Source organism: Alexandromys fortis, unplaced genomic scaffold (assembly GCF_014885135.2).
Source record: "Alexandromys fortis isolate MF-2015 unplaced genomic scaffold, M_Fortis_MF-2015_v1.1 scaffold_43, whole genome shotgun sequence".
Lineage (NCBI taxonomy): Eukaryota > Metazoa > Chordata > Mammalia > Rodentia > Cricetidae > Alexandromys > Alexandromys fortis.
Genome location: NW_026067928.1, coordinates 11,874,227 through 11,897,624, shown reverse-complemented (window position 1 = coordinate 11,897,624; position 23,398 = coordinate 11,874,227). Strand labels below are relative to the sequence as shown.

General features: G+C 34.6%; 1 pseudogene; it reads left to right on the top strand.

Moving 5' to 3' along the window:
- Positions 1-9,986: 9,986 nt before the first annotated feature.
- Positions 9,987-23,199, top strand: LOC126503132 (40S ribosomal protein S7-like; annotated as a pseudogene).
- Positions 23,200-23,398: the final 199 nt, after the last annotated feature.

Genomic DNA, 23,398 nt, shown 5'->3' with positions numbered 1-23,398 from the left:
TTGATCCTGCCTTGCCATAGGCCAAAGTAAATTTATTTATCAACTATTGAGAACAACAAATATTTATAGATTACAGAAAGACATCCTACACCAATGTACAGCTTAGAACCTGTGACTAGACAGCCCAGGGACCTCACCAAAAAAAAAAAAAAATTCTGCTCTTCTACTAACAGAACATAGCAATAAAATAACCAGTCAAAAACTGGCATAATTTGAAGGCCAAGTCAGGGGAGGTGTCCCATTCCCAATACAACCTGGATGGGTAGGAACTGGAAACTGATTGGCTCAGATACCTATGAAAAAAGTAAATACACATGACCAAGATAAAAAGAATCACTGAGATGATTTCTGCTATACTCATTGATGAGTTCCTGTTCTTAGAGAGGTCCCTCCAGCAGCTGATAGGAGCAGATGCACAGACCCGTAGCCAGATATTAGGCAGAACTCAGGGAACCGCTGCTGAAGAAGAGTAGAAGGATTATAGGAACCAGAGAGGATGAGGACACAAGGTAGAACACTGCCCAAAGAATTAGCTAAGCAAGGCTCATAGTGTCTCACAGCGTGAACTGACAACCATGGAGCTTGCATGGATATGCAGCCAGCCCTCTGCATACAAGCTGTGCTTCTTTTAGCTTTGAATTTTTGTGTGACTTTTAACAGTGGAAGAGGTGTGTCTGACATTTTTTTCCTGATCTTAGGACCTTTTTACTTCTATTGGGTTGCTCACCCAGGTTTGTGCCTACTCTTATTGCATGTCATATTTGGTTGATAATATTTCTAGGAGCCTCCTCTTTCTGGAAGGGAAATGGAGGAGCCATGGATCTTGGAAAGAGAAAAGAGGTGGGGATGGGGGCTGGGAGTAGTGGAGGGAGGAGAGACTGTGGTTGGGATGTATTAATGTGAAAATTAAATGAAAAAGATAATTTACAATATTTATGTTTGTTGTAGTAAGCTCAAAATAAATATGCTGTAGGACCTCAAAGTCATAAACAAAAGAACAGTAAACACATTATGAATGTTTAATATGGAAAAAATGTCTCCCAAACAGATTAGAATGTTAAGATTTTTTTTAAGGTGTCAAGTGTAATCTTTCCCCTTTTTGACATACAGTGATATCACAGTGACAGTGTTGAGAGGATGAGAGAAAAGAATTTTGTCTGTGATTGAGTTTGCTATGCGGTTTCTTATTCAGCATAGAAGATCCAGGTTATAACTTTCCTTAACCCAGTACCAAAATCAAAGCCATTCTCAGTGTGAGTTGGTCTAGATTTCAATCAGTTTTACAGGAATGGCCATTCACCATCATTCTCAAAATTATACCAGTCTCTATTCTTGGGGCTTGAGGTAATAAAGTTATCAAAATTATAATCAGAATTGCAGTTTTGGATCCAAGAGTACATGTGGATTCCGCAAGTCTAAAATAGAGGCATTGTTTTACTAAGGTTATTTATATGTTCTGAAAGTTTTTGAAGCATCTGTTTTTGGTTGATGAAAAAGGTTATACCCCCTTTAAATCCAGATGGAGCATAGATAATATTTCTTTGTTTAAGATATTTAATTTTCTAATTTAAGAGGGAATTATTTCATGTATTTTCTCAATGTAAAAGGAAATTCTGAACATTGTGTTCAGGTATCCTGGAGATAAAGAATTGATTGCTAGCTGAGCTGTAGAATATTCTAGATGATTGAGGACCTATTGCCATGATTACTTTCTTTTTATTACTACTTAAACATTTGGGTTTAGTTTGTGTGATTAGATCAATCTCTGACCTGAAATAAGATCCTGAAACATTTGAGAACCTTCAGGAGAACTTTCATTTCCTCTTTTGCTTATCTGATTCAAACAATACTTATCAGACTTTCAGTATCATTATATCCAAGCAGTGATAGTTTTATTAATTTATAAATTATTGTGACAAAGATTCCACAAGCAATTTAAATGCAGTCTGTTTTCAAGAAATATTTCCTTCAAAAATGTTAAGTGATCTCAGTATACAGACATTATTTAAGAAAACACAATACAATATAATTATTGCTGAGAAAACCATGCTCATGTCTTCTCTGAGACATGATTACTCCGTAGTAGTGCATTGATCTCTAATATAAACTCAAGTCTTAAGGATGTGACAATGAGATACATTTTCAAATGGAAATAAAAACCAGAAAAGATGGTCAGGAATGATTTAAATGCCTACAGACTTTTATTCATATCTTACTGATGGCTTAAATGATGATTACTGGCATCACTGAATAGTCATGTTTTTCATTATGGATTTTATAAGTACTTTTGTTGTATGTGAATTGTGGGATTTTCAGTGAGGCAAATAAGCTTTAGAAATGTGGATTTTTTCATTTAGTGATAATAGAATTGAGTTTTTGACTAAGTTCACTGAATGTAGTATTTGTGTCTTTGTATATTAGGTTTCAGAGAAGACTAGAATCAGGAATAGTAAAACAGTAAACAAAAACCATTTGCTAAAATAAAACCGACTACACAAAACAGATGAAAATATAGTGGCTCCAAAGTTGTTTTACTACTTAATATACAATTCAGTAAACAAAAATGTCAAAACAAGGTATTTAAAAATAAAAACTACTGTTATGACTATTTTAACAGCAGTCAAATAATTAATATTATTAAATGATTATAGTAACTAATATCATAGCTATCTAAATAGTTAACTAATATCATAGCCATAGTTTTAGTATACAAATTGGTTCTAGCAATGTCAATAGGTCCAATTTAGTCATTCACCCCATTACATGCTAAAGAGATAAAAATAATAAAAATCAGAGAAAAGAGATTTAATTAACATGCTCTTGGAACAAGGACAAGTTTATAGTAATGCAAGTTCATCTTCAGGTACTAATAGGAGCTTCTCCTTTGAACAGAGGAATAATTGGGTTATTGTGCTCTTGAAATACGCATAAGTAAGCAGTTCTGCTGAAGATCTGCTTTGCTGTTCCTTTCAAGGTAATCCTCAGAAGTCCTCCTTGCTTTAGATTACAGGCTGGTTCTCAGGAGATGATGCCTCAAGCTCCAGGGTGCAGGCTTATCACAACAGATAACTCCCTTTATTCTACAGGGCTGCTATGGGACTGCATAGTCTGTATGGTATGATTTTTCTTTTCCTGGTATCCAAGATGACTGAAGGCTAGAATGGTGACTAGAAATTTCTAGGCATTTCTTAAGAATGTGGATGACAACATAATAAAAACATGCAGTAGCAACAACAGTAATACTTTCTAGAAGAATGCCGCTGCTGCTCTCATCTTTGTTTCATTGCCATCCATAGATGTCCATCCTCTATGCAGAGGAAAGCTAGTGACCTGAAGGAAGGAAATAGACCCCAAAGGCCAGGCATAATCTGGATTTTAGTAATTCTGTGGATATTCCCAAGTGATCAGTCTGTGCTTTACAACAAAGGCAGTTTCTACTGTTCTACCAAATGGGAAAAGTAACTTTGAAGGAAAAAGAAAGCTATAAGTGCTAACTAAGCTTTTGACAACACAATCCTTATATACATACCCAGGATACCTCAGACAAGGCTAACTCTGGATCTCCAAGTATATACATGTCAGCTAAAACTGAATGATATAGTATAATTTGTATTAAAAATTATTTCTATAAAGCAACACTTTTGTGAAATATTTTACATAAATGTGAGTTGGAGGTGAGAGGCAAAGGTCCCTGTCATTTCTGTCTTCTGCAGTTACCTACCTATCTTTGTGTACCTCTCTGTGTGAGGTCTGTGAGCTGCTCTGATTTTGTTTCTGTGCCCACCCATGTGTGGAGCCTGTGTATGCAAGAATGTCCTCTGAGCTCGCTAGTGTCAGCATGCCTGTCAGCCCATGTTCCAATGAATAAGGTATATCCCATCTGCTTACAGTACCTCTTTGCATTATTTTTATCCTTCCAGGCTCAAGTCAGGTACAGCTTTACCTGATTTAGTAGGCTAAAACTTCACAACTCTTGAACTATACATACAGAAAAATATTAATAAAAATGGTAGTATGTTATGTAATTCTAGCACTTAGAATATTACTGCATGGAAAGCCTGCAAGTTCAAACCTTTACAAGTTGAATTGTGAGCCAATCTTTCAAAAGAAAAGAAAAGAAAAAAAACCAACAAATGTCTTCAGTAGCATATTCTGCATTGTTTAATTCTTTATTGCACTTGCCTTTGTCATTAAAAAAATAACAATAATTTAAAAAATCATTAATTGAGATAAAACTCCTGGTACTATTTAATCATTTGGAAAATTTAAAAATTACTGAAAATTAGAAATAATTACATATGTCTGCAGGTAAAAAAAATAGAACATTAAAAGAAGTATGCCAGATGCAAGGATAAAAGGCAACAGCAGTGCAGGAATCAATAATGCCTGCATGGAATTTTCTAGTCAGTTTGAAAGGTTCACATAGTGTTTTTTTTTTTTGAACATGGACATCATAGAAAATAAAACATATTTTAATTGATGTAACTATGGACAATGTCACAAAAGCACAAGTTATCTATTCAGTAAAATTCAGATTAAGATATAATCAAATGGAATTGAATCCTTAAACAAAATGTTATGTGGTAGCTTGGACACTAGGATACTGTGAAAGATTAGCCAATGATGGTAGTAGTCAAGTTTTCTCATCATTAGATTTCTAGGCTTTTCAATTTCTGTATCTATGATGTAATAATAACAAACCACACTATCCAGTATGGTTTGTATCCAGATTCTCTGTGTATTTTTAATCTATTTTAAATTTTAAGTTTTAATGTTTGGTTTTTGGAGACAGGATTTTCTGTGAATCTTTGGTTGTCCTGGATCTTACCCTGCAGACCAGGCTGGCCTTAAACTCACAGAGATCTCCCTGCCTTTGCCTCCCAAGTCTTGGGATCAAAGGCTTGTGATGCAATACCCAATTACTCTATTTTTTAAAAGGATTTTGTGTATCCTTTTTCTCTTTTCTCCAAAGCTTACATATATTTTAAAACATTCTTTAAATTCTTTAGAGTTTTTTTTTTTTTCACCTGACTCTGTCTTTACTGTATACCTTTACTTTTTTTCTGAGCATGTAAGTCTTTAATATGCTAAGCAACATGATTAGGATTAATTCTGCAACTTTGGCAGATGGCTCCACCCCATTCCTTAGCTTGGTGAGAGTCTAGCTATAGGTGGAAGAAGACGTGTTTATTGTCACAACTCTGTGGAGTTTCAAGGTCCACACCACCACCAAGACACCTGGGCCAGCTCCTCATAAGCATCATTTAAGTATTTGGTGGTAGAGCCTCTTAAATGAGTTTTTGCCACTGACATTAAGTCAGGAAGTTCGGTGAGAGACAAACTGTATGTACAACAGATGAAAAGCTTTGTGTAAATTACATCTTCCTCATGAATATAGACCGCACAAGTGAATACTTTCACACAAGGGTCAATAATATGAATCCTGTGAACTTGTCCAAAATGACAATTGTGTTCTCTGATTAACTAATCCTGTACAGAGGGTGCACATTCTTGCCTGGGAGCAAGAATATAGCCAAAATATGGTATTGCTACAGGAGACGTGTCCATTCAGCCAATCAGCTGAGCCAATAAAGCAACTATGAATCCAGAACAGAATCAGTGGTTAGCTGACCAGAATTATCCAGAAAATTGTTGGAGAACTTTGCAGAGTTGCTAGAGAGGAAAGGGAAAGATGTCAAAGGAATTTGCAGGGAATTTTCATGCTCCAGAGAAAGGGGAGAGAAGGCCAACCAGATAAGGTCAACCAATAGCCCCACTTTCCATGAATTTTCCAGGTCTTTATCTTAATTTCTAACTCCTGAGATTTTATTATGCTAGAGCAAACTAGGTAACTGTTTCATCAGGGAGCTACAGGTGTTGATGATATCCATGTTCCATGTTTGGAGTATCCAGCTACCCAAAGTCCATCAAAGTGAAAAATGGGTATTACCCAGTTATGTGTCAACATAATGAAGTACCTGAAATAATAAATTTATTAAGAGAAAAAATCATTTTTAATAATTTTGTTCAATATCAAGTCACTTATTTGGATAGTTTACAAGGCAACAGTAGTGAGAAGAGTTCACTTTGTGAGCCATGAGGCAACAGAAATAGAGACAATGGGAAGGATCTAAAAATGTCTCCTAACATCCTAACAGTACTTCCTTTGATTTCCTGAGGACATTTCTCTGAGTCTAGATCTTCTGTCTACAGCACTTCTCGCCATCACAAAATTGAAGACAAACCCTTTAACACATGAAAACTTAAAGACCATAGAAGAGTCCAAGAAAGACAAGTTAGCAATTCTGTTTCCATTCAGGGCTTAAGTTTTGCTAACGTCCACTAACCAAAATAAAAAATACACTGCAATTTGCCTGAAAATGAACCAAAACTAAGAAAATGTGTTCTACAGTAGAAAATGAAATAAGAATGTGACTACAGAATCATTCTTTGATTTTTTCTTATCAGGTATTCATTCAGTCAACAGGGAGTTTGGAAATATGAAACAAAGAGAAGAATTCTGTTCAATGATTATTTTGAATCTTCATGATAATAACATTACTTCACTAACTCTGATAAATATAATTTAATATTGCTTAGGGTATACTTAATAAATCAGAATTTCAAAATTCATTAGTCTTTTGAATATACTTAGTTATGAGAAATGAAGCAATCATACACATCTACTAACAGTTCATTGTGAACAATTTAGGTTTTGATGTTCAATTTAACTTAAGGAAAATTTGTTAAGTTATATTATTTTCAGTCTCCATGAGTACACTAAAGATTATTTTTAATTTATTTTAAATAAATTTAAAAATATTTTTAAAGATTTTATTCATGATATTTAAAACCCTGATTAGAACATGTGATCTCCACTTTGGACAAGTAATTTTTTTAAATTTTCTTTTCCTGAAAAGACATTTTTTTTTATTATTATCATGCAAAAAATTTATTTTCTACTGAAAATCGTCTCAGAATAACTGCAGGAGTTTTTGTTTTGTTTCATTTCAGTTGCTGTTGTTGCTTTTCCCTATTTAAAAAGTAGATGAAAACTTAAAAGAAAAATGTCTACAGGGATTCTCTTTGTGCACACAGCAGAGTCTGACCCCTGGTGGAGACAACCCCTGGAGTGAATAATTGCTCAGCTGAAGGCAAAAGTGGCCTGATAGCCTGAAATCCAGACAGAAACCAGAGTCACAAAAGTCAAAGCCTACTGGACTCTGTGTTCTTTGGCTCCTTTCATTTCTTTGAATGAATGCGATCATATTTATGGTCTTATGTATTTTATATCCTACCTCTTTTACCTATCCATAAATTAAATAAACTGTATATTAATGAATAGAAAAGATTATGGATGCTTTAAATGCAGATGGCATTTATCACTTAGTGTCTAAAATCATTTAGGTGTTAGTTCAAAGTTATTGAATGAATGAGAAAGAAAAATTGAGCTTTTGATTCATTTTTAAAGATTGTAAAATTTTATTCCTATCATCCAGTATTAATAGGAGCTGAGCACAACATTGATAAAATAGATGCAATAGGATCTTCAGGACAAGAATATTAAGAATAATTCCTTAATATCCATAATTTTTAATGTTACAATGACTACTGACTTCTATATTTCAGTATTCAAGCAAGCATTAGATTCAATTTAATTTTCTATTGATTCCAAAGCTTTAATTTTGAGAGGTTAAAAAGCTAAAATGTGTGTTTCTTAATCTACCTTTTAGAATTAAAAGTTGATTATTTAAACTGAATGACCTCTCCTTACTCATGAGATAATTTAGGACTCGTTGTCACTGGTGAGAATATCTTTATTGCTTTCTATACGGTGAGTCTGAAACCAGAAGAGGTTTAAAAATCTCAGAAAAGAGTGAAAGGTTTAGAAATTTTCAGACAGCATGAGACAAGTCATACTTAAATAGCAACTTGGAAAATGACTCAGTGCGTATAAGTGCTTTCATTGAGAACGATCCCTAGTGGCTCATATATTCGATTGCTTCATAACCAGAAAGTGGAACTGTTTGAGAAGAATAAGGAGACTGTGGCCTTGTTGGAGGAGGTGTTTTGTTGAAAGTGGTGTGTCACGGAAGTAGGCTTTCAGGTTTGAAAAATCCATGTCAAGCCAGTAACTCTCTGCGGGGCTGCCTGTAAATCGTTACATAACCAGCCCATACTTGTTTCCCTGCCTGTCTTTCTGCGGCAAAGTTCACTACCTTCATATTCATGGACTAAATCTTTGAAATTGCAAGCTAGACCCAACTAAATGTCTTCTTTTATAAAAGTTTTCTTGATTGTGTTGTTTAATTGCTGCAATACTAACCTAACTAGGACAGTGGGCAAAGCGCTTATCATATAAGAACGATGACCTAGGTTTGAATACAGTATAGTAAGTAATTGTAATCCTAGTGCACCTCTGGATGGCAATGGCAGAAAAGACAGAAAAATCAAAAACATTGATAAGTCAACACACCGGAGGTATGAATCAGTGAGTAAGTGAGTCCTTGTCTTCAATAAGATGGGTGACAAGGACCTATAACCTGATATTGCCCTCTGCCTACCATTTTTGTGCTACTTACACAAACCCACATGCGCACATATTTGAACACACACATTAACTTCTATACAAATTCAAAGAAACAATTTGTTCAGCATTCATCTAACTTGAATCCTCACTTTGTTCTCTTTACAACATAAACATGCCCTTCCTGGAATTTTGTAATTCATGTCCATAACTTTTTCCTTAGATTTCCACAATGAAACAGACCAAAAACAAACACAAATACATCAAATTATGGGGCAAAATTAGGCACATTTTACATAAAGTATTAGAAAGAAAACTCTAGACCAATGAAGTTGATTACATCAACAAAACAATAGACAATTGATAATCTCACAGCAGCAAATCCGAAAGAAGGGAAAAACACACAAAATCACATCACAAACAACAAACATTAAATTAACAAGAGATGGCAATCACTGGTCATTAATATTCCTTAATATAAATGGACTCAACCTACCTTTAAAAAGCTTATCTGCAAATTACCAGGGTGGTAAAAAAAGGAAGCTTTTTTTTTTTTCTCATAAGTTTGAATCAGTTTTTTGAAAACATAGGTGATAAAAAAATATGGGGCAATAGCAGAAAATATAGGTCAGTTTAATTAGCCTCTGTAAATGTCTATTCCTTAGACTGGTTGATTCACATAAAAGTTTTTCTTTTTCTTTCTTTTCTTCTTCTTTTTTTTTTTTTTTTTTTTTTGATTTTCGAGACAGGGTTTCTCCATAGCTTTTGGTTCCTGTCCTGGAACTAGCTCTTGAAGACCAGGCTGGCCGCGAACTCACAGAGATCCGCCTGCCTCTGCCTCCTGAGTGCTGGGATTAAAGGTGTGTGCCACCACCGCCTGGCCACATAAGAGTTTTGAAAATTTCAAAATCTCCACTGTCTGAATTTTCTAGTTTTTTGTAGTATATTATTTATCAATTAAAAATTTAAGGAAAAATAATTTTTAAAATAAAATATGTAAATCGTAAACTATATGCAGAATACTGAAGGTTTCAAATTATGATTTTTACAAATATTTAGTTAAAATTTTGAGATTATAATTTATTATAACCAGAACATCATTTCAAACTTGCCTTTCCTTCCTTCAAATCTTCCTATGTATATCTCCCTTGTCTCCATCAAAAGTATGGCATTCTTTTATAAATTTTAAATTTATAATGTCTATAAACTGACCAGTCCTTATAATATAATCTTTATACATGTTCTCAGGACTGAGTGGAAGTAAAGTATATGTTTAGCTATACATTTGAAAACTCATAGGATTTTCGAAAGTTTTCTCATTGTAATTTGCAAAACACTGGATGCCAGCAAAAGTTAGTAGAGACTAAAGAAGAATTGCTGGGGTTGGTGAGAAATCAATTTGAATCTGACATATCTTTTCTGCAATTGTCCCATATTAGTAAAATGTCTGCCCGGAAAGATGATAGTCCTGAATGTGACCCTCAGCACCCGTATGAAAAGTTGAGGATGGTGGTGTGCACTTATACTCTCAGGGAGGTGGAGACAGAAAGGTCCATGGTGCTCTTTAGATAGTAAACCATCATTGTAGAATCAGAAAGCCACATGTATTAGTGAGAGACTTCTCTCAGAGAACAAGATAGACAGTTGGGGAGAGGGCATGACACATACTACTCGTGAAGAGTTTGATTCCAGCACAAACTTGGGAGATTACAGCCACAAACAACCCTAGCTTTTAAAGAAATACATGCCTCTGTCTTCTCACAGACACACTGACACACATAACTAATGATACACATCTCAAATTATAAATATCGAGGTTAATGGGCCAGCAAAGTTTCTCAACATGACAAAGCAGTTGCTCCCAAGTCAGATTATTTTGATCCTGGAAACGAGCAAAGTTGAGAAGAAAACAGTCTCCTAAAACCTGTCTTCTAACTTACATCTGCATGTAGAAATAAATGGATCTCCCCAGAGAGACATCTCATTTATCTACTTTTTGTTTGTTTGTTTCTTGTTTTGTACATTTTTTTTTGAGAAAAAATAGTACTTTGGAAAAGAGATGAGCAGGAGAAACAGCAGAGGAATTGGGACCTTCATCATGGGAGCTGCACAAAAGATTAATCCCATAAGTGTCATTTTTATAATGCAGCCTTTCTCCTGAATGCTTGATCTTTTGTGTAGTCATCAGGGTGGAGAGTCCTCCCAGCCAGCTCACTACTAACACTTATTTTTTTTTTAAGCTAATGTTGTGGGATTTGTGTAGGTCTCTAGGACACCCTGTTCTCATTGCTCATCGACATGATGACTTTCTTAGGTGGACATAAACAAATGTATATTCATCTGAGACAGGGCACTGATGACAGAAAAATCATGATTCAATTTGAGCTGAATATGCTAACAAGTATCATTGCTAGCCTTACTTAAAGGACGATGACAAAAGAATTATTTATTGGAGCATGGGTGGCTTAAAAATTGAAAAATTTCTTCGCACTGTAGTGAAGACTCCACAAAAAGTGTATAACTAGAATCCCCCTTCACTTTACCTTCTTTAACCCTAGATCATTTACATCCACCTATGAGGAAATAAGAAATGTTGAAGGTTCCTTTAACACAGACCTAGTTGTATTTTGCTTATTTTGTTGCAATGACTATAGGGCGAAATGTGATAATCTCTTATAGTTCAGATCAGTAATTTCTACTTTATAATGTCCAGTGGTTCTGCCAGGCTTATGACCTGCTGAAATTGCTTTTCCTCAACACCCAGTCTGCTATTCTATTTAGCAGCACAGAACAACTTGGCACAGGAAATTTATATGTTATATCTTAGAAATATATGAAAGAAGTAATTTTAGTGGGAAGATTGTGGTCTATTGGTTGCTGATATCCAGAAAGTTTAAAGTAGATCGATACTTTACCTGAGGTCAATAGAGGTTTCAGGTAGAATAAACACCCGACTTCCCAAAGTTCATGACTCTTGCATATCCTGATTTTATTTAGGAAGTCAGATAGAGAAATTTTTGGCATCCTGATCAGATTTCACTTGAGAGAAAGAGAGAGATACATACACAGAAAGAGAGAGACAGAGAGAAAATATATAAAATTTATGAAAAAATTTGAAAAAGAATATTCAATTAACATCCTTCAGATATATATCCACAATTCAGTGAAGAAATATAAATAATTTAAGAAAAATGAGAATGAAGGATATGTGGGTTGTGAAATATTATGATTACTCTTTAATATAAATCAGCGAGAAGTATGAAATAGGTATATTTCATTGAAACATTGATTCATAATTCATAATTGTAGATCAAATTCAATGACTCAAAGCAACTATATATTGCAAAGTTATTTTAAATCTTTGCATTTATGCATTAATGATCATGGTTAAGATGTACAGATATTAGATAATACCAGAGATATTAGCTTGTCTCCTATGATAGCAGCTTTTGATAGTGCAAGAGACAGTGTGCAAAATAATCTTAAATAGACTTTCTGATTATTGTTACACATTCAGAAGCACAACCATTGTTTGATTTACTCGTTTTCTTCACTTGGTCATTCACTCCAAAAGAGATCTCAAAAAGAATAAATTACTTACAAGGAATTCTTAATAGCTATTGTTTCTTAGAGGAGTCATTGAAAAGTGACTACATCAAGTACAATAAGGGTAGATAATTTGATTCTGCTTTCAGTTCTACCTTTATAATGATGTTCAAGTATGTTTTAGTTATAATTCTAAAAATATGTAATTTCTATCATTACATATGTTAGATCTTCTCTTTAAATTGAATCACTGAAGCTTGTCAAGAGTGCAGAAAAATACATGTAATCATTCTTAAAAGATAGTTTAAATAAAGTGGATTCTGATTCCTAAACCCAATCTAGCAATTGTAGTTATTACTGTGAGAATTTCAAAATATCTAGAGAAATATTAGTATCTTTATTGAATTTACAGGTATTTATGTGTTAAATTTATACCTGAGTAATTCTAAGTCATTTCTGGAAAAAGATAGTCTACCAATTTACCTGTGTATCTGGAATATCTTAAGTAGAGTCCTAAAAAGTCATGGTGTTCATGGATGGACACCTTCAAAACTTAAGATTTTTGTTAAAAAAAATCAAATAAAAATGGACATTTTGTATAATGTTTATTGCATTCTGGCGTCTTTGGTTATCCATATGCACTTTCCATTAGTATATCCTAATTATGTATATGATATATATTCACTCACAAGTGGTTTTTAGACATAAAGTAAAGAAAAACCAGCCTACAGTTCACAATCCAAGAGAACTTAGAAAACAATGAGGATACTAAGAGAGACATACATGGATCTGATCAACATGGGAAGTAGAAAAAGACAAGATCTCCTGAGTCATTGGGAGCATGGGGATCATGGCAGAGGGTAGAAGGGTAGGCAGAGCAAGGAAAAGGAGCAGAGAGAAGTATATAGCTCAAGAAAAATAATCATAATTTAAAAATAGTGGAGAAAAAGAAAAAAAGTGAATGTTGTACTGTGTTTTATAGAAAACAAAACCCTAAGAAATAGGCATGTACCTGATTGTTGGCTTTTAGTGAAACTAATTTTAAAAAAAAGTTTAATACATGTCATTACGATAACAATGAACTTTTAAGGAGATCATTTATCCATCATGTATATTCATTATATGCCAATTATGTGTCATATCCAAGTCTAGTGAGCTGAGCTTAAACTCCTGAACACACAAAAAGTTGGAGGAAGAGAACAGACTCTCTTCACTTACCTCCTCAGGTTCGTGGTTCAACACATAACCCTCCTCCCCACATAAACACATAACTGTAATAACTAAAGGAAAATAATAAATTTGAGATATAGTTAAAAAGTTTATAAAGTTAACACAAAAAGTATAGACATTAAAATCACAAATTAATGAAAAATGAAGCTGCCTAGGTTAAGTTTCATTCTAGCATTCCAACCACTTACTACACCAGTCTACCGCACCAACCACACCTCAGACTGGCATGACCATAGGTTTTTCTGGTGAGGGTTTGTCTGTTTGTTTTGTCTGTTTTTGCTTTGCTTTTCAACAGGAACTCATCTCACTCTGCAGTCTATGCTGGACTCAGATTATTTTGGAAGCCAAGCTGGTTTCCACTACACTGCTAGGATTTCAGGCATGAATCATTACAACGGTCATGTATCATTTACCACAGTTAAGTATCATCTGATGTTCTTTAGAATATTGAGCCTCATACCTGGGAAGACAGAAAAATGTAAAACATAATTCTCACTCATCAATTTGTGTAACAAAAACTTCTAACTTAGTTTTATAAATGCTCCAAATAAGTTATTTATAAGTACAATGGCCTCGTAAAGAAAATTGTCAGTCTGTCTGTATAGTCACATAATTGAAATGACATGAACTAAAAGACCTTAGAGTAGAATTTTAAAAAAAAATGGCAGCAGTCTTATCACTCTGGGTCTTGAGAAACAATCTCCAGAGCATTAATTGGATCAATGCAGGAAAACTTGGAGGTAACAACCTGCTTCTTAATACAGTGGCCTTGCAGTAATGAAAGGTCAAGGCCAGTGATCATTTATCTCCATAATTTCATACACAATTGACAAATATAATTTAGAAACTGACAAAGAAGTGAAATTGATATTATTCTTAGAGAAAACTATCTGTTTAGATTTCTCTTCTTTGATACAGTAACAACCATGATACAGAGATCATCCACGTCCATCAATAAAAGTATGAAAGCAATGCTTTGTAAATAGCTTGATTTAATTTGTTGAACCGAAATCCCATTTGAATGAATGTTTTTGAGAGAAGAGGACAGTGCAATTTTGTGAAATGCATTTATACTTAAAATACTCAATATTAATTTTGGGAATCCAGGGTTAAGGTTTACACAAACATTGGGCAATTTTGATGAGTCCAGTGATTTTATATTACTTTGTTAGCCTTGTTAGTTACTGCTGTCTTTCATGAATTATGAGATCAAATATTCTGTGCAATTATAAATGTAAAATATGAAGTATAGAAAGCTTCTCTTTGAAAGTGAGAATAAATGTTTTGACTTAGTTAAACTATTCGGCAAATAGTTTTGGAGATATGTATGTTATATAGAAGAAGTAATTCTACACTTATACGTATAATATATATTAAACATGTGAAAATCATATTGTTAGCAAATGCTGATTATTTTGAAAATTGAGGATTATTTTTCAAAAAATAAGCAGCTCATGAAATAATATATACATATATTTTACACACATATATATTAAGACCACACCACTGTTTTTCTTAAATAATATAATAACATAATATACATAATAAAATAATATTAAAATAAAAGAAATAATTTTTGCTATATATAACAAAATTCACAAAACCACACCATGTATTTTTTCTTTGGTAATACAAAGGGTCAGAAAACAGCATTTTAATGATTTTTTTAAAAATCTCACTTAGTGTAATAAAGAATAGTTGAAATTATGTAGAGTAATGATCAGAGTCAAACGTTCAAACCCATCCTCTTCAATGCTCACATATAAGTTTTTGCCATATATAATTATATTTCATTTTAAAAATGTATTTTTTAAAGCCGGGCGGTGGTGGCGCACGCCTTTAATCCCAGCACTTGGGAGGCAGAGGCATGCGGATCTCTGGGAGTTCGAGACCAGCCTGCTCTACAAGAGCTAGTACCGGGACAGGCACCAAAGCTACAGAGAAACCCTGTCTAGAAAAACCAAAAAAAAAAAAAATATATTTTCTATTATTCCTACAGTTTAATTGATTTAATAGCATATAAGATAAGTTAAACCGAAATTTTAATTGTCATATATTTATTATGTATATCATAACAATATCATTGGTATTATCTCATTTTTTTTAGAAATGGTGACTAGTTTAGACATAAACATAGCTGTACAGTATAGCTATAAATTATGCACTTAATTTTTTACTCAATAATGACATTATAAGGCAATAATTTAGATTACTGAAGAGCCTGCATATTGATTACTATGCCATAATCTTCATACCAGTTTAAATTCTTACCACTAGCACGTATTTATATATAAACAACTACATAGCTATCAATTTTTGTGTCACCTTGAATTGAACTTGCATTTGCATTTTTGGAACAAATATGCTAAAAATTGTTTCCCCATTATTATAAGCTAAATTATTGACTAGCTTTAAAATTAGGAAAATCTCTTAATAATATTATAGTTAGTAGTCAATAAAAACAAAACTATAACATATACTTAGTGACAAATTAACATAAAAATTTTTGAAAGTGGAAAGATAATGTGTTGTACTTTGATATTAAAATAATATATTAGTACTTATATAAAGTGATATAAATTTTATTCACAGATACAGCATAAAAATAAGGTAAAATAATGAAAATAATCTTACCACTCCAAACCTGAGCAAAAATAATCAAAATATACTTATTGATTTAACAAGGAATCCAATACAAGCAAAGAGTGCTGTAAAGTTTCTTCTGGAAGAAATGAAAGCTTTATCTGATCCTGTTCTATACTTCATCCACTGGAAAAAGAACAATAAAATTAATAATGTGTTTCCTTATAATAAAGAGCCAAGCCAGAGGATGGATCAGATAGAATGGCAGATAGTAAACATGAAAAATGTTGGACCAGATAACAGTAAGACTAAGAAGAGTGTTCTTGAAAGGCACGCAAATGGAAAAGTCAAAATAATAATCAGAACAATGGCTGTGATTTAGGCCATACTGAGTGGTTTATCTTTAAGAGGTATGAAGGGATGGTGAATGTCTGTTTGTTAAAAGTAAACTTGAGATAAATTACAAAATAAAACGATAAAAACAAACCTTTTTTCACTCTCAGTTTTGTTACATATTGCAAATCAAACACTGGTGGATCTTAAAGTCGTAAAGCACAAACAAGCTCTACAAAACTGAGAAATGACCCCATTTATCCCCCATGCAGTGACACAATCAGAATGGTAAGTGTCATATGCCAGGCTAAACTGAAAACATAATTATAAAACCAGAAAATATATTGTATTAGTACACTCTGGAGGAACAGACATTATCGAATGGATCACTCTCGTGTGTGTGTGTGTGTGTGTGTGTGTGTTTGTGTGTGTGTGTGTTATGTCATGTATCTAACATCTATAAAGTGATTTGCGGTGGAAAGGTTACAGCTAATACCTACCCGCCTATTGGGATGTGGCCTCCTGCACCTGGATGCAGACGCACAAAAGTCCGGTCCCTTCCTTCCTCTCTCTGCTTGCCCCTGGGCCCCATTTTGGCTGTTTGGTTTGCTTTGGATCTGATCTTTGTCCATCATTCAAGCAGAAAATCCTGACTTTGTAAGTCTAACCCTTAATAAGCACCGATCTGTTTTCTTAGTTCTGAGCTAGTGTGAGATTTCTAGTGTTAAGCGTCCGATCATTTCCGCCTTCACTGGTTTATTAGAGTGACTTACAGACTAGTGCAACAACGCTTATCAGCTGATGGAAAGATGAAGAAGCTCGTACTTGCCTGGCTCAAAATAATGAATATCTCAGCTGATCTTCAGTCGACTTTGAAAACCCTAATTATTTTCTAATATCATCAAGTTAATGATTCAGCATCCGTATGAATGAACTTTCTAGAGAGAATTAGGGCAATCAAACAAAAAGCGAAGGCTTTAATCTTTCACACCCTTTTCTGGGAGCTGCTATCGTAAGGTGGAACCAATTTAAGGAGGTTCTTCCCACCTGAAATACTCTGGTCAAAGAAAATCCTTCATGACTTTGTCCAGCCATGTGCCTATTTGGTAGATTCAAGATACAGTCCATAGAATTATTCTAAATAACTCTGGCTTACATTTTGGAGGTTTTTGCCCTAGTAGAAAACATGTTGAGAACTTACGCTTAGTGGTATGACTCACTCTAAAACAAAAAATGATATCAATCTCCTCAGATCAATTCAGATTGCTTCCTTCCTACCTTCTAAGTCCATCCAAGCTAGTTCCTGATTGTGAGCTTACTCAATTCAAAATAAACTATAGCATAAGACAGAAACAACAGATTTTTTTCTTTTTTTTTTATTTTATTGAGAATGGGAAAAAAAAAGTTTCCGCCTCCTCCCAGCCTCCCATTTCCCTCCCCCTTCCCCCCACTCTTCTCCCCCTCCCTCTCCTATCCAAAGAGCAGTCATGGTTCCCTGCCCTGTGGAAAGTCCAAGGACCTCCCCGCTCCGTCCATGTCTAGGAAGGTGAACATTCAAACTGGCTAGGCTCCCACCAAGCCAGAACATGAAGTAGGATCAAAACCCCTTGCCATTGACCTTGGCTTCTCATCAGTCCTCATTGTTCGCCATGATCAGAGAGTCCGGTTTTATCCCATGCTTTTTCAGTCACAGTCCAGCTGGCCTTGGTGAGCTCCCAATAGATCAGCCCCACTGTCTCCGTGGGTGGGTGCACCCCCCGTGGTCCTGACATCCTTGCTCGTGTTCTCCCTCCATCTGCTCCTCATTGGGACCTTGGGAGCTCAGTCCAGTGCTCCAGTGTGGGTCTCTGTCTCTATCTCCATCCATCAGCAGACCCAAAAAGATGAACATGGGATGTACTCACTCATAATTGGTTTCTAGCCACAAATAAAGGTCACGGAGTGTATACCTGGTGAACCTAAAGAAACAACAGATTTTTTACTTCCTTGCTTTTCATTCCTCCAATTTTCCCTGAAAAACTGGATTATAATGGTGTTGCACAATCCTGCCTTTTAATTTTTTTCATATTGAAAAGACTTGTAGACAAAGTCCCATTATTATGTTTGAAAATTGTACATCACTTATATTTGATTTGAATTTATCTTTGTCAGACTAATATTCTTTTCCACACACACACCAAACTACATTCTGGTTCATAATTGAGATATTTGTTTCCAATTAGCAATTTAATTTGTTATTCAAACAAAAAATATTAAGCCTATACCCATTTCTTCTAAGAGAGGTGAAAGGCAGGACCAATCTCACTTCTCCGAAAGTATTGTTTCTAATACTTACTGTCCTACTATCAAAGAATATTTTATGAATCTTCTTATCCATTATTTTTTTCTAATACATTCAATTGTATAAAGTAAGAACAATTGGAAGATGAATATGGTGGCACATACCTGTGTTCTAAATAGTTGGAAGCTGAGAGAGGAAGATGGAGAGGGAATTGAAAGCTAAATTGTCCTATATATTATCACTTCTCACAAAAAAGGTAAAACAGGAAAACAAACTAACATGCACTTTTAAGCAACTTTTGTAAATAAGTTTTATTCAACATACAATCCCTTTATATTATATCATTGCTATATATAATCACATACTTGATCATTTAGACTGTATAGACTGTATTTTATACATTTTTGTGTCATTTATTTGCTGAAACCTATACATTTCACTGAAAGTTAACACTCCTAATGTATTGGGAAGTGTAAACCAGGGAAAACAGGGAGCAGGAAAACAGCCACTTAGCACAGAGAATAAAAAAGCATTTAACAAACTTTATTAGCAAATTTCAATTGCTCAGTGCTGCTAGGAGACAGAGTTAGTCTATTTGCATTGAACCAGTTTTAGAGATTGGAAATAATTGGTTTATCTAAGAACAAGGTGGGATTTCATTTGCTGCATATACTCATTGCCTCTTCCACAACAGCCAAAATTTACCCCGAATAAAATTACCTTACTTGACTCCTCAATAATTCCAGTAACAAAACTAATACCCAGTTAATAACAAAGCTTATAACAAAGACCGTGGAAATACAGTGTTAACTCTTGCTTTAAGACAGGTCTTATTCATCACTACGCAATGAGGAAAGTAAAAGTGAAGTATCTTGCTCTGAGGTGAAACACTTAATGGCATTCATTCTGGATGTGAGATATGAAAACTTATTAAGGGTTTAAAGATAGAATACTTCATGAGCCATTTCCCTTAGTATCCCAGAAGCCGTACAGATGATTTTCATAGTTCTATCTTGTTTTGAATATTGGGGAATAATCAGGGTAGCCAAAATTCCATTCAACAATTTACTATATGTTTATAAATATTAATGTGACTTTTAGAAAGTGAAACAACATTATTTCCAATATACAGACTAGAATATTCCAAACAATTTGAAGAGAACATTTTTTTTTTGGCGTGGCTACTGCTTTCAGATTTAGCACTTGATAAAACATATGTACCTGCTATTCTGCTATCCTGGTTTGCCAACAGAAAAATATTTTAAACTTAAACATCTCACATTCTAAATGCAAAAGATACCTGTACTGCTTAATGATATATGTATCTATAGTTTAAAAATATAGTTTATTATTTTCTTTATTAAAGAAGTAGGAAAATAATTTGTGTATATATGCATATTCTGTGTGAGAGAAAGCAGCTTTTTTCTTTTTCTTTCCATCTTGGTCAGTATGTGCTCTACAATAGAAATAGTATTTTTATTTATTTTCCTCTCATATATATCCCACTGGAGTTTTCCCCATCTTGCCTCATCTTCCCCTTTCCTTCTGTCTCCCCAAGATCCATTCCTTCCCCATTTCATTTCAGAAAAGTGCAGGCCTCCCAGGGATACCAACTGAACATGACTTAAGAAGTTACAAAACGCCTAGGTACATACCGTCATATCAAGGCTGGATGAAGTAACCCAGTTGGAGGAAAAGAAAAATGATCCTTCCTACCCATGTCCACCTGCAAAATCAATTCTATTTTACCTGAACCCTCAATGAGCCCTCCTTATTACTAAGCCTGGCAGGGTCTGTAGATTGGAGCACGGCAATCTGTTACTTTACAGCTAATAGCCAGCTTATGAGTGAGGACATACCATGGTTTTCACTCTGCATCCAGGTTGCCTCATTCAGTACTTTAGAAAATGGTAAAACCTAAAATAAATGGACAATTTTATCGATAGATACTACTTACAAAATTTAAATCAACACCAAATAAATAATTTTAATAGATCAATAATCCCAAGGAAATAGAAGCTTTCTAACAAAAACAAGCCTAGGGCTACGCAGCTTTTTTACAGACATCGAAAGACTTTCAAAGAGCTAATGCCTATACCCCTGAAAATATTACACAAAATAGAATCAGAAGAAATATCACCAAATTCAATTTCTTGGGCTAAAATCATGCAGATACCTAAACCACACAAAGCTTCAACAAAGAAAGAATTAAAGATCAATTTCCCTCAGGAACATTGATGTAAAAATGTTTAATAAAAGATTCACAAGTTGAATTAGAGAACATTAAAAAGATCATTCACCATTATAAAGTAGGCATTATACCAGAGATACAGGGGTGGTTCAGTATATGAAAATCTATCAATGTAATTTGCCATATAAGCAAATTGGAAGACAAAATGCAGAATTTTCTCATCAGATGCAGAAAGAAATCCTTAACACAATTCAATACTCTTCACGATAAAAGTCTTGGCGAGAACAAGTATATAGGGGACATATCTAAACATAATGAAGAAAAACTCATGGCAATTTCACTAAAATCAGGAACAAGACACGGCTGTCTACTTTTACCATTATTTATTCAATTCAGTACTTGAAGTCCTAACTAGAGCAATAACACAAGTTAGAAATATAAGAGGATACAAATTGGAAAGGAAGAAGTTAAATGAGTGCTATTTGCAGAGCATGGGAATGCAAATTGGAAAGCAAGGAAAGTAGTATTGTTTGTAGATATTATACTATACATCAGTGACTCCAAAAATTCTACCAAGGAAATCCTACATATGATGAACACCTTTAGCGACTAGATAGAGGATTAACTAAAAATATCCTATATATGAATGACAAATGGGCTGAGAGAGAAGTTAGAGGAACACCCTTCAGAATAGCCAGAAATAATGTAATAGCTTGGAGTAATTCTAACCAAGCAAATGAAAGACTTCTTTTTCTAATATCTTTGAGTCTTTGAAAAAAGAAATTGCAAAAGATATCAGAAGATGGATAGATTTCCCATGATCATGGATCAATAGGGTTAACATAGTAATAGTAGCCATCCTAAGAAAAGTCAACTACAGCTTCACTGTCACCTCCATCAAAATTTCAGCACAATATTTTGCAGACCTTGAAAGAACAATACCTAATGTTACATGGGGAAATAAAACAAGATAGTTTAAAAAATCCTGTAAAATAAAAGAATTTCTGGAGGAATCACTATCCCTGATTTTAAACTGTACTACAGAGCTATAGTAATAAAAATGGAAAGGTTTCGGCATAAAAAGAGATAGGTTGATTGATGGAATAAAATTGAAGACCCATATATAAATCCGCACATCCATGGAAATCTGATTTTAATAAAGAAACCAGAAATATTCTATGGAAAGCAAAACATCTTTAAGAAATGGAGATGGTATAACTGAATGTCCAATATAGAGAAATGCAAATAGATCAATATCTATCACCATCACCCTGTATAAAACTAAAGTCCAAATGAATCAAAGAATTCAACATAAAACCAGATACACTGAATCTGATAGAAGAGAAAGTGGGGAATAGACTTGACTGCATTGGTAAAGGGACAACTTCCTTAATACAACAGCAATAGCCCAGTTACTTGACAACTAATAAATTGACAATTAATAAATGAGACCTCATGAAATTGAAAAGCTTCTGCAAGGCAATGGACATTGTTCAAAGGATAAAATGCATAATATAGTATGAGAAAAGTTTTCTTTTTATTTATTTTGCCACCTAGGGTTCCAGCCTTCAGTAGCACATTGCTCAAAAGGAATCCATGGAGCCTGCCTGAGTACTATGACATTTTATGTCTGAGAGGGTAAGGAGAAAGAGAAAGATACCCATTCTCTTGATGTTGTCCTCAGTAAAACCTCACATGTTCTAGCTGTATGATACTTCATTGTTTTATTCTATTATCATCAACCTCTATTTAAACTAACATTATTATCAACTGGAGAGTGTAGCTTAGGAAGAAATCATCTTCATTATAATCCGCAGGTACAAAATTCAGTAGAATTGAGAATTGTATTTACAAGAGATGACCACACAGCACCCGGATATGAGCAGTTCTCGCGAGAGCTGGGCCTCTTTCCAAGCCTGCACTCCATAAGGGCAAGTTCAACTCGAGCGCCAAGATCGTCAAGCCCAACGGCGAGAAGCCGGACGAGTTCGAGCATCTCTCAGGTGCTGCTCGAGCTGGAAATGAACTCGCATCTCAAGGCGCAGCTGCGGGAGCTCAACATCACTGCGGCTAGGGAAATTGAAGTTGGTGCTGGCCGGAAAGCCATCATAATTTTTGTACCAGTTCCTCAGCTGAAATCCTTCCAAAAAATCAAAGTCTGGCTGGTTCATGAATTGGAGAAAAAGTTCAGCGGGAAACACGTAGTCTTAATTGCTCAGAGGAGCATTCTGCCCAAGCCAACTCGGAAAAGCCTTACAAAAAATAAGCAGAAGCACCCCAGAAGCGGCATGCTCATCGCACAACGCCATCCTTGAGGACTTGGTCTTCCCAAGTGAAATTGTGGGCAAGAGGATCTGTGTGAAACTGTACGGCAGCCGGCTCATAAAGGTTCATTTAGACAAAGCACAGCAGAACAACGTGGAGCACAAGGTGGAAACTTTTTCTGGTGTGTATAAGAAGCTCACAGGCAAGGATGTTAATTTTGAATTTCCAGAGTTTCAGTTGTAAAGAAAATGACTGAGCCGGGCGGTGGTGGTGCACGCCTTTAATCCCAGCACTCGGGAGGCAGAGGCAGGCGGATCTCTGTGAGTTCAAGACCAGCTTGGTCTACAAGAGCTAGTTCCAGGACAGGCTCCAAAGCCACAGAAAAACCCTGTCTCAAAAAACAAAACAAACAAACAAACAAACAAACAAACAACAGAGAGAG